Genomic DNA, 9424 nt, shown 5'->3' with positions numbered 1-9424 from the left:
AATGCATTATCTATATAGAATTTGATATATTGAATATAAAAAGATACCTTAAAAAAGATCAAGTTTATTGAGTTATGTATTTAGAAGTCAGGAAATACTTCAATGTCAGTTATAATAATGTCATAATAGTGTCATCTGAAGTGTTTTCTCTGCTGCATATATTCATATTTATATATAAGTAAACATTATTTTGTGAAATACCATTTAGTACACTGTGTACCACTGTTTAATACACTGGAATTTGGGTCACTAGAAAAATATTTTAATATACCATGAGGGATTATTGTACCCCTGTTTTAACTATGCACAATTGTTGTATTTATTCCCTTGTTGTGACAACCTATTTGGACCATAATGTAACCTGTAGAGAAGCTTTCATTTGTCTGTTGTTTCCCATCATGTAAGTGGATAGGAAGGAAAATTAGAAGGGACAGTGAGATGCTAGCCACAATTTTTTTTTTATACTTGCCAGATAGAATGTTTATGGGGAAAATTAGGACTTTCATTCTGGGAAAAGAATGTAAAAAGAAATAATTTGGAATCTAAAACATATTTTATCCACCGTGATTTTATTTTTATCCATCCTCTTGAACACATCCTGACTATAAGTTCTTTATAAAAAGACAATTTTACTTGCCTTCTTAAGGTTTATGACCACTGTTTCCCTTGTGCTGGCTCTGGTTTTGTTATTGACCTGCTGGGAGCTACATCAGGTAAATAATTTGGCTGGAAATTAACCCTGCTGCCCACTTCCCTAAAGGATCAGTTTTTAGCAGCAGCAGCAGCATATATTTTACACTGAAATGAGTCTGTGGAACCCAGAGGATCATACCTGAATGCTTGCAATCACAGTTTAGCTAACACATTTGGAGTGAATATGTTCCTCTTTTTGCACTACACCATTAAACTCAAATTAAGAAAACCATCCTCACTTTATCAAGGAAATGTAGTATGTGGGAGAAACAACACTGGATTATAAAAAGGAAAACTATTACAGCTGACTGCCTAAAAAGATTGCAGAAAATGATGTCCTGCTCTTTAATTAGCACCAATACACCAACATCCTCCAACTTAGTCCTTACTTACAGCTTTTGCTCTTGGTTGACCTGGGCAAATATATTATGCCACTGTTTTCATCTTCCTCCTCTGTATTAGAAAAAAAAAATAACGGAAAAGAAAAATCCTATTTTATAGTAGAAGATGATCTATATGCAATGTGTAGGCAGAGAGGAATAGTGAAAAGTCAACCAAGCAGTTATTATAATTTTTAGCATCAGCTACCTTAAGTTCATAGAGAGGGGTGGCACAAATAAGGCCTTTCCACAGTTGCTTCTTGATATTAGCAAGGGAGAGTGTGCAGCATCCCAATGAACTCAGAAAGAGAGATCAATTTCTTTAAAGTACCAGTCATCAGAATCAAGCTCACTCAAGAAGGGATGTAGAATACAACTGTAAAATGCCTTCCTAGATTTTTTCCCCCCTTGAATAAGAAGCACAGCTGTGACCTATGCTGAGGGTGTTTTGGTTCCCAGTCCTTGATCACTCCATCATAGCTCTGTTCTGTAATCCTCAGGGTACAGGAGTTTTACTTGGAACATCTTGTAGCTCAGTTTATGTTTAAAAATTGTAAAAAAAATTACATGGAGGACTACTCACAGAAACTGAGGTCAGTTCCATTCCTGCCATGGAAGGATCATTGTTCATAATTCAGTTTTCCTAACCTCCAAAGCAGGCTGGCTGCATCCAGAATTATCTGTTTCAAATGGTCCCTGACCCAGAGATTTTTTGGGAGAGTATTAGTTGGCCTAGACAAAATAGATGACAGGGACTGCTCTAAGAATTAAACAGTGCAATGATCTAGTCCCATGCCTGGAAATGTCCTCTGCCATCACTTACTTTCTTTACATAGGTACAGCATGTAATTTGAACTGCCTCTTTGGGGAAACCTTGCAAAACTGATGCTCTGTGGTACTCAGAAACCCAGAACACGAGCCTGTCTGCAACAGTAATTCAGCTCCTGGTTAACATCAGAAAGTCTGGACACCCTTGAACATCTGCAGATCCAGGATATCCAGAGGTTGCAAACTCCAGGACTTAGATTTGCTGTACATTTACAGTAAATCTGAAAACTGTTTAACTGGTAAAAATTAACTGCGTTCCTGGCAACCTACATAATGAAGGTGTCCAAAAGTTATTAGGCTCAGTTTCCATTGTTCTACTACACTTCTACAGACATAAATATATTGTCAAAAATACAGTCAAAAATACAAAAAAGTTACAGTGAACCTTGCATACATACGATGTAAAGCTACCCCAACTTTGACAATACTTTGGGCACTGACTCCTGGAAGATGTGAGACTGTACAAGAAGGCAGATTATTTGATACTCTTTACACATTTATACTTCCCATTTTCCATTTCCATCTTCTTCTTCAGACATTGTTCAGAAATAGATTTCTGGTTTTATCTTCTTTCATTTGAGCTTTGTACTGCCACTTACAGAAGTAGGAATGTCAAGGGTTTTTTTATGCCTTATTTACAGTCTAATTTTAGATCTGCTCTAACAAAGGAATGAAACAAGCAGTAAGGAATGGAGGAACTGATGAAAGACAAAAGATACTGAGAAAACACAGCTGTTCAATTAAAAAAGTGCACATCTGGATATCTCCATTTAACATTAAAAAAATATGTATTTAGAAACTAACAACAATGGTAAAAATCAAAATAATTTCTCAGCACCTCATTCTCATTTAGCACATTGTAGAAGACAAAAAATATACAGATTATTTTATACAAAAAATTCAATTCTCTTCTGAGCTTTTTCAGAATTTCAGATCATCAGATGGTGATGAATGATGAGTGCTTTTTGTCAAATTATTTTTGTCAAATTACTTTCATTTAAAAACATAAATCTGAAAAAATCCTGTGAATTTATACCCAACTATATGACAGGATCTCAACTAGTTGTTAAAACCAAGTTAAACTATATCAGATTATTACATGGCACACGACAAACTAGGAAATTTGAAAAACAGGAGTCTGAGGAATAATTTAGCATATTTTCTTTTTTGCATGTCTGTTCTTTTCTTAATGAAGTAATACATTATTTGTATTTCCTGTCATTACCTTCTTATCTTTTCAAATGAACAGAGATCTCTTCAAGTTTTTTTAAAGACTTCTCCACATCCTTCCTCTTCACTGATGAAAAAATGATGACTGAACTGTCAGAAAATATGTATTTAATATCTCTAGTACAACTTTCCATTATAGACCCCTACTATCAGGTGCTTCAAAGTGTGCCAGACTTTCAGAGCTAAACCTTTTAACTCCTATAAGAGGTTTAGATAAACTACATTTATTTTCTCATTTAAAAAAATCTGTATAATCACTTTGATGAGATTTATTTTATGAAAAAAAAAAATTAGAAATTATATCACCCTCAGGTTAAAGAACAACGTTATCTGTCCCTATAAGAAAAACCTATCCATGTCTGGCCTATACTTTCCTCAAATTCGATTTTTTTTACAATTAAGAGAGTCTGACATTAATATCAAGGTTACTGTCCTTATGAATAATGTCTCCAAAGCTAGAACTGCAGTGGTAGGCAGAAAAGGAAGAAATAACAAGATGGGAAACAGTGTATGGTAAACCAAGGTAATGATGCAGTGAACAAATACAGGATATGCTAGCAAGAGGAAAAAACAGAACAGTGACTGACCTTAGTGTACATTTAAGAGGGACACAGAATTCTTCCAAATCTAAAATACAAAGCAGAAAGCTTTATCTAGAAGTCTCACTCTGCAGAAAGTAATATTTTAGTAGGATGTGTTTTCTGCTTTATAGAGTATATTAACTAGTAATGAAAAGATGATCAGTCATACTATATAATATCTTAAATACAGCAACAGAAGTTGTCTTCTGAGCACTCAGTAAAAATTTAAGCACAAGTCTAAGGAATAGTGGTCCAAGTCTTTTAGATGTCTAAAATTAGTGCCACTAGTAAAACTATTTTTCTAGGCTATATTCATCCTTAACTAGAGGAATAGGAATGTAGAAAAACTGTTGTAAGCATCAATGTTAAGATAAGGTGCATTACACTTTGAAAATGTAACTCCTATGGAGTGTGTGGGAGATGGAAATCTACATATAAATGTTTATCTATTCATCTGCTCTGCTGTGATTTTATAATTTTCTTTAATGAGAAAATCCACATTTTCTTTAAACCCCCATTTTTCTTTGTTATGGGTTGCTAAATCCTGCAGCCCAATAGACACCTGACTGCTGCTGCTCTTTGCCTCCACATGCGACCAGCCACAAGTGTGAGCATATATTTCCAACAGGTACATATGCAAGCACACTAATACAATATGTATGTAAATATACAAAACATTTCTTCTGAAGATCATTTCACACAGCAACCTTCAGCAGTCAAGGAAACAGGAAACACTGAACAATTCACTGTGTTCCCCACTCTGACAGAGCTGTATGTGTCCAAAAGTGAGAAATATATGCTTCTGTAAATACATATATATGAATCATTCAATAACTTATCTGAAACAATGAGTCTATCTAGTAGCTGGGCCTGGATCATTTCATGTCTAGTTGCCTCACACTATCTCTCAGTCAACCCTCAGATCCTACAGTCCCTCTAAAAGTTGGTCTGGACATGCTAGTCCCTCCAGTAGACAAGTTTTCCATCTGTCTCACTCAGAGATTACACACATCTCTGGTCCCAAACTGTGGCCATCCAAGTTTGACATTTCCAAGCCCTTTCTTTTACTTGTTGGGTAGTCCAGATTGATATTCACCAGTGATTATATACTGACTTGATAACCCTACCTTCCCTGGCTACAAGCCCTGGAATCACCTGGGCACCTGTCATCCCCAGACTTACTATGGGTACTGGCATTCGGATGTCCACATGCATGCATATGCACCCACAAATACTCATGCACACATGGAACAAACAGCCCCCGTAAAAGGAAAAAAGTAATTCAGTAAGAAGGTAGAACAGTCTCTGATAACCAGGCGCAAGGAAAGAAGCATTATAATCATCAGCCTGTGTGCGTGCAACTGTCCCTTTTATTCACCTGTCCATCCATTCCAATGGTAGTTCTTCCCCCAAAACTACCTTGATCCCTCCCTTTACCTGCCTTAAAGATACCATAACAAATCTTGTGCAATCCAAGGATGATATCCTCCTTGTCCCATGAATTCTACACTCTGGGCAGTAACCCCCCTTAGTCTGAAAGGTGATCCAGAGAAGTGCTTCATGACTAATCCTTTTTCATACCCAGACCATGAGGGTGATGGCCTTCCTGTGACAGTCATGAGAGTAGCAGGGAGCATGGCTGCTCACATCTGTGATTAGTTTATTCCGATTCCTCTGCCTGCGACAGTTCATGACCAGAGGTAAGCTTTTTATCATATAATGATGTCCAGTACACAGACATATTTCTGAATTAATAGATTGTGTAGATGCCCCCAATACTCATTCGGCGAATATCTGGTTTTGATAAGCTGAGTGCCATCCTAAGCACAGGAAAGTAGGCAAAGTTTTCCTGCCTCCTGTTTCTGGAACTTTAGTCTGTAAATCTTATCTAACTGGAATTCAGGTGAAAAACTTGCTTATAGAGTGCCCATGCAATTCCTGCCCTTGCAAATTTGTTTTGAAAATACTTAGTAGAATGTGTTCTGCTATTGGCATCCACAATGTGCACAACTACATGCAGCATTGTATGAAGAACAAAAGCTGCTATTGCATATTTCAACAAATTCCTGAAAAAAGTGCATCATACAGTTTAATACATGTTATTCAACAACAGTCTCTGATGACTTTCACTCCATTTTTCCTACACCATCATGTTCAACCGGTTCACTGAACCATATTCAACAAAAAGGTTAGATTTTCAATGTTCAGCATACAATTACAGATGAATGCAGCCTGCCCCTTTGTACATCCACAAGTTTATTTACTTCTGTGGCACTATTTAGAAAAAAAAAAGATTTTTTAAATGAGGTTCATCCATGCTGACCATAGTTAAAGCCAGTTGTTGCACTAAAAAGCAGTTTAGTCGTGAATTTTGCTTTATTTAAATATTTTCTTTAAAACCCCATTAGAATCCAATAAATTTGGACACAGAAATAGTTCATTGGTTATTACTTTTTCCTCAATTTTGTACATGTAAAGCATTTCCGGTGACTGTATCTATTTGAATGCATCTCTTTTTATTTCTGAAAATGAACTGAGATATAATACAGAATTTCTGACAGATCTGAGCTGCAGTAGCTTCATAAGAGCTCATGATAAAATCAGGTCATGTAGATTAGAGGGGCGTGTTATGTTCAGGGTGTCTCTTCTTATTTTTCATGTTTTCCCTCATCATGTATGGAAAATGCTAAAAAGGGAATGTATGCCCATCAAATACCTTCCAAGAGATCATCTTTGATAAGATGGTCACATAGCTCTGGGACAATAATTTGAATATCTAATATTATGTCGTACATAGCTACAACAACATCCAATATTCACAACTTTCGTTTTTTTACAACTATTGCATGTGTGACACACTACTGCCTGTGATATGAAATAAAGAACAAAAATTATGTATTACACAAGAGTTAATTTTAGAACAGTAGAAGCTCCTGTCAGAGAAAATGTTATCATCAAGGAGAAAAGTGGTAGCAGATTCAAAGTGCAGAATGATCAATACTCAAAAAAAGAAATAAAAGGCAAGCTCTATACTGATTACCTTTCCTGTAACAAATGCAAGAAGAAAAGCCCAGAATAACTGAAGGCATGATTTTTCTGCATCAGGACTCTCTCTGTGTCTATAATGTGTAAAGGAAAATGGTTTACAAAAGCACACTACTAAAGAATAGAGTAATATGTTATGCTATTTGGGAATTAATATATGATTTTTTTTTACTGCAATGAGAATAATAAAAGAAGACACAAACAAGAAAATATGTAATAAAATATTTGTAAGATGATCAGAACACCAATATTCAAATTTTCAGTTCCTTAAAAAATTGAATGAATCACAGCTGTGGTATCTCTAGTTACAGATGTATGAATCAAGCACTAGAAAAGCTTTTTATGTTTTCATTTTCTTTAAGCAACTAGAGGAATAGATTGTTTGAACTTCTTTCCAATAAATGAACAGCCACTTTATATGACAGCATCATTCAGTGATGAAAATGCCAGTAGTCTAAAAGCTGTAAACGGAAGTTACGCAGTATGTAGGCTGGGCTTTAAACTACAGTGTTAAATCAGTGATATACTAAGTAAATTAAACTGGTTGAAAATGTTATACTTCTCGAGCTGTCTAACTTTCTAATTCAGAAAGACAGAAACAACTTCTAGTGCGTGTTTTGGAAGAAAAGAGGCAAAAAATGTTTCTAGTACATTAGTGTTGTCAATCCTTCAGCACAGAGGATAGACTTAACTGCCACAAAGGCACACAGTTCAAGAAAATTCATGTCTGAGTTTCTGGCTGAGGAGATCAGCTATTTGTAGCTCAATTCAGTTGTGTAATCATAGGTCTTTAATGTCTCTTCACACATTCCAGAATAACCTGCTTGGCCTTCTGCTGCTGACCATCTAAGATCTATGTTTTTGTAAGAGAAAAATAAAGCAAGATCTATGTGGTTGTAAGAGAAAAATAAAGCTGTCACTATATTTTCTGCGAGAGAGAAATAGGATTTCACACTGATGTGGAAACAAAGAAAATCCAAATTGTAGTGCCTTGTAATTTGTTCACCATTAATTCTTTGATAGCACAGCTTGAAAAAAAACAAATTAATCTTCTGTGATTCATTAATATCATTCATACAGAAAGGCAGTAATTTAGGTAAATAAATAATTAGAAATTTACCTATACATAGTGTTAGATAAGTAATAAACTTCAAGAAAAAACAAATGCATAGCAGACATCTTTTTTATATTTTATAAATGTCTTTACGACTCAATGAAGGGAGCAATTAAAAAAAGAAAACACTGAATCTGGATTATTATTTGTTATTAAATTGGTAGAAGCAAAATTTCTAGGAGTAAGGAAGAATTGTAACATAATAACTTGAAAAAAACCTTAGAGTACTATAGTTATGGTAAATAGCTGTAGAGTCAGTTATATTCACAGCCATCTGAAATCTTTAAAGCTATTTTAAGAGTGCAAATTTGGAAAACTACATCTTGATTAACACAAAAAAAATTGTGGTTTTTTTTGCTTTATCATTTCAAAGTAATGGTCATCTTATTAATTTTTCAGAGCTCAGTGTTAATCAAGCTGCCAGAATGTTGAAGATGTGCAATAAACATTTTTTGATAAGATTTTTAAGAGATCACTTGTGAGTAGTCCATATCAGAAGCTAACATTTCATGTCTTTGGATCATCTTGAAAGAGAAAAAAAAGGCTGATGAAATGGGCTATATATTGGCTGAAGCACAGAGAAGTTACAGTAAGTAAGAACTAAAATATGTTCAGTATACCATAAGAAGTATCACATAAGAAAGTCAATATCTGCTTTACTAAAGGAAAGCACATTGAAATTAGACAATATACTGTTAACCTCTGCATTGTGTAATCACTAAAAAACAAAATCCTTAGTGTTACATACTGCTAAATAGCTTTGATACACCTGCTTCTACCTTCCTGGCTTTGTCTTATTTTGCGTGACCTTGCTGTATTGGACCCTGCACTATTATATAGCACAACTATACCACAATTAGCTTATTTTTCATTTCTTTTCTATAAGCATGGAACGGCTACTGGTCTTTCCACACCAACAGGGAGAAGAACTGGAAATCCTGAATATGTCCCTCTGTTCTTCCTAGCCCCAGCTGCAATATTTCTTCTTTTCCCTGGCAAAATGTTGGAACAAAACAGAGCACTGGGAAATCAGTGTGAAATCAATAGATTTCAGGAGAGAAATTAATCTGTAATTGCATAGTGTTTCTCATACCAAAATAATTCCCTTTGGGGAGATTTTCATGTTTCTGTGTAATAGTCCACAGCAAGAGAGTAACAATCCTCAGGGGAAGATCCAAGCTCCCAGTCTTGAAAAAAGATCAAATTATCTCTGCAGAAAAAGAGAAAGCAAGCAGGAGAGTGTTAATAAAAAAAAAAAAAAGAGAGAGAAAGGCATCCTCCCACTCTCACACTACCCTAAATCCTTCCAATTCTTTGCCTTACAGCTTTGTGGCATTTTGAAACTATATGATATTAGGACATCAAAGATTGACCAATATTTGAAAGAATTAAAGGATCTCCACTGCAGTAAGTATCTCACATACACCAAATTAAGAATTTCTGTAGTTGGGAAAAATAAGTGGTGATTGATAAGGACTAATAAAAAAGTTAAATACGGAGACATTTTTCAGTATTTAGCTACATGGTTCAAATTACAACAGATGATGCAATTG

General features: G+C 35.1%; 1 long non-coding RNA gene across 1 annotated transcript; it reads right to left on the bottom strand.

The window, feature by feature from the left end:
- Window positions 1-774: 774 nt before the first annotated feature.
- On the bottom strand, window positions 775-9081 carry LOC137467182 (uncharacterized). Its single transcript, XR_010995434.1, has 2 exons — window positions 8965-9081; window positions 775-1146 (listed from the first exon to the last, which is right to left on the bottom strand). It is a non-coding gene; the product is annotated as an uncharacterized lncRNA (long non-coding RNA).
- Window positions 9082-9424: the final 343 nt, after the last annotated feature.

Source organism: Anomalospiza imberbis, chromosome 2 (assembly GCF_031753505.1).
Source record: "Anomalospiza imberbis isolate Cuckoo-Finch-1a 21T00152 chromosome 2, ASM3175350v1, whole genome shotgun sequence".
NCBI classification, from domain to species: domain Eukaryota; kingdom Metazoa; phylum Chordata; class Aves; order Passeriformes; family Viduidae; genus Anomalospiza; species Anomalospiza imberbis.
The sequence above is the reverse complement of the archived record's forward strand: the minus strand, read 5'-3'. Positions and strand labels throughout refer to the sequence as shown.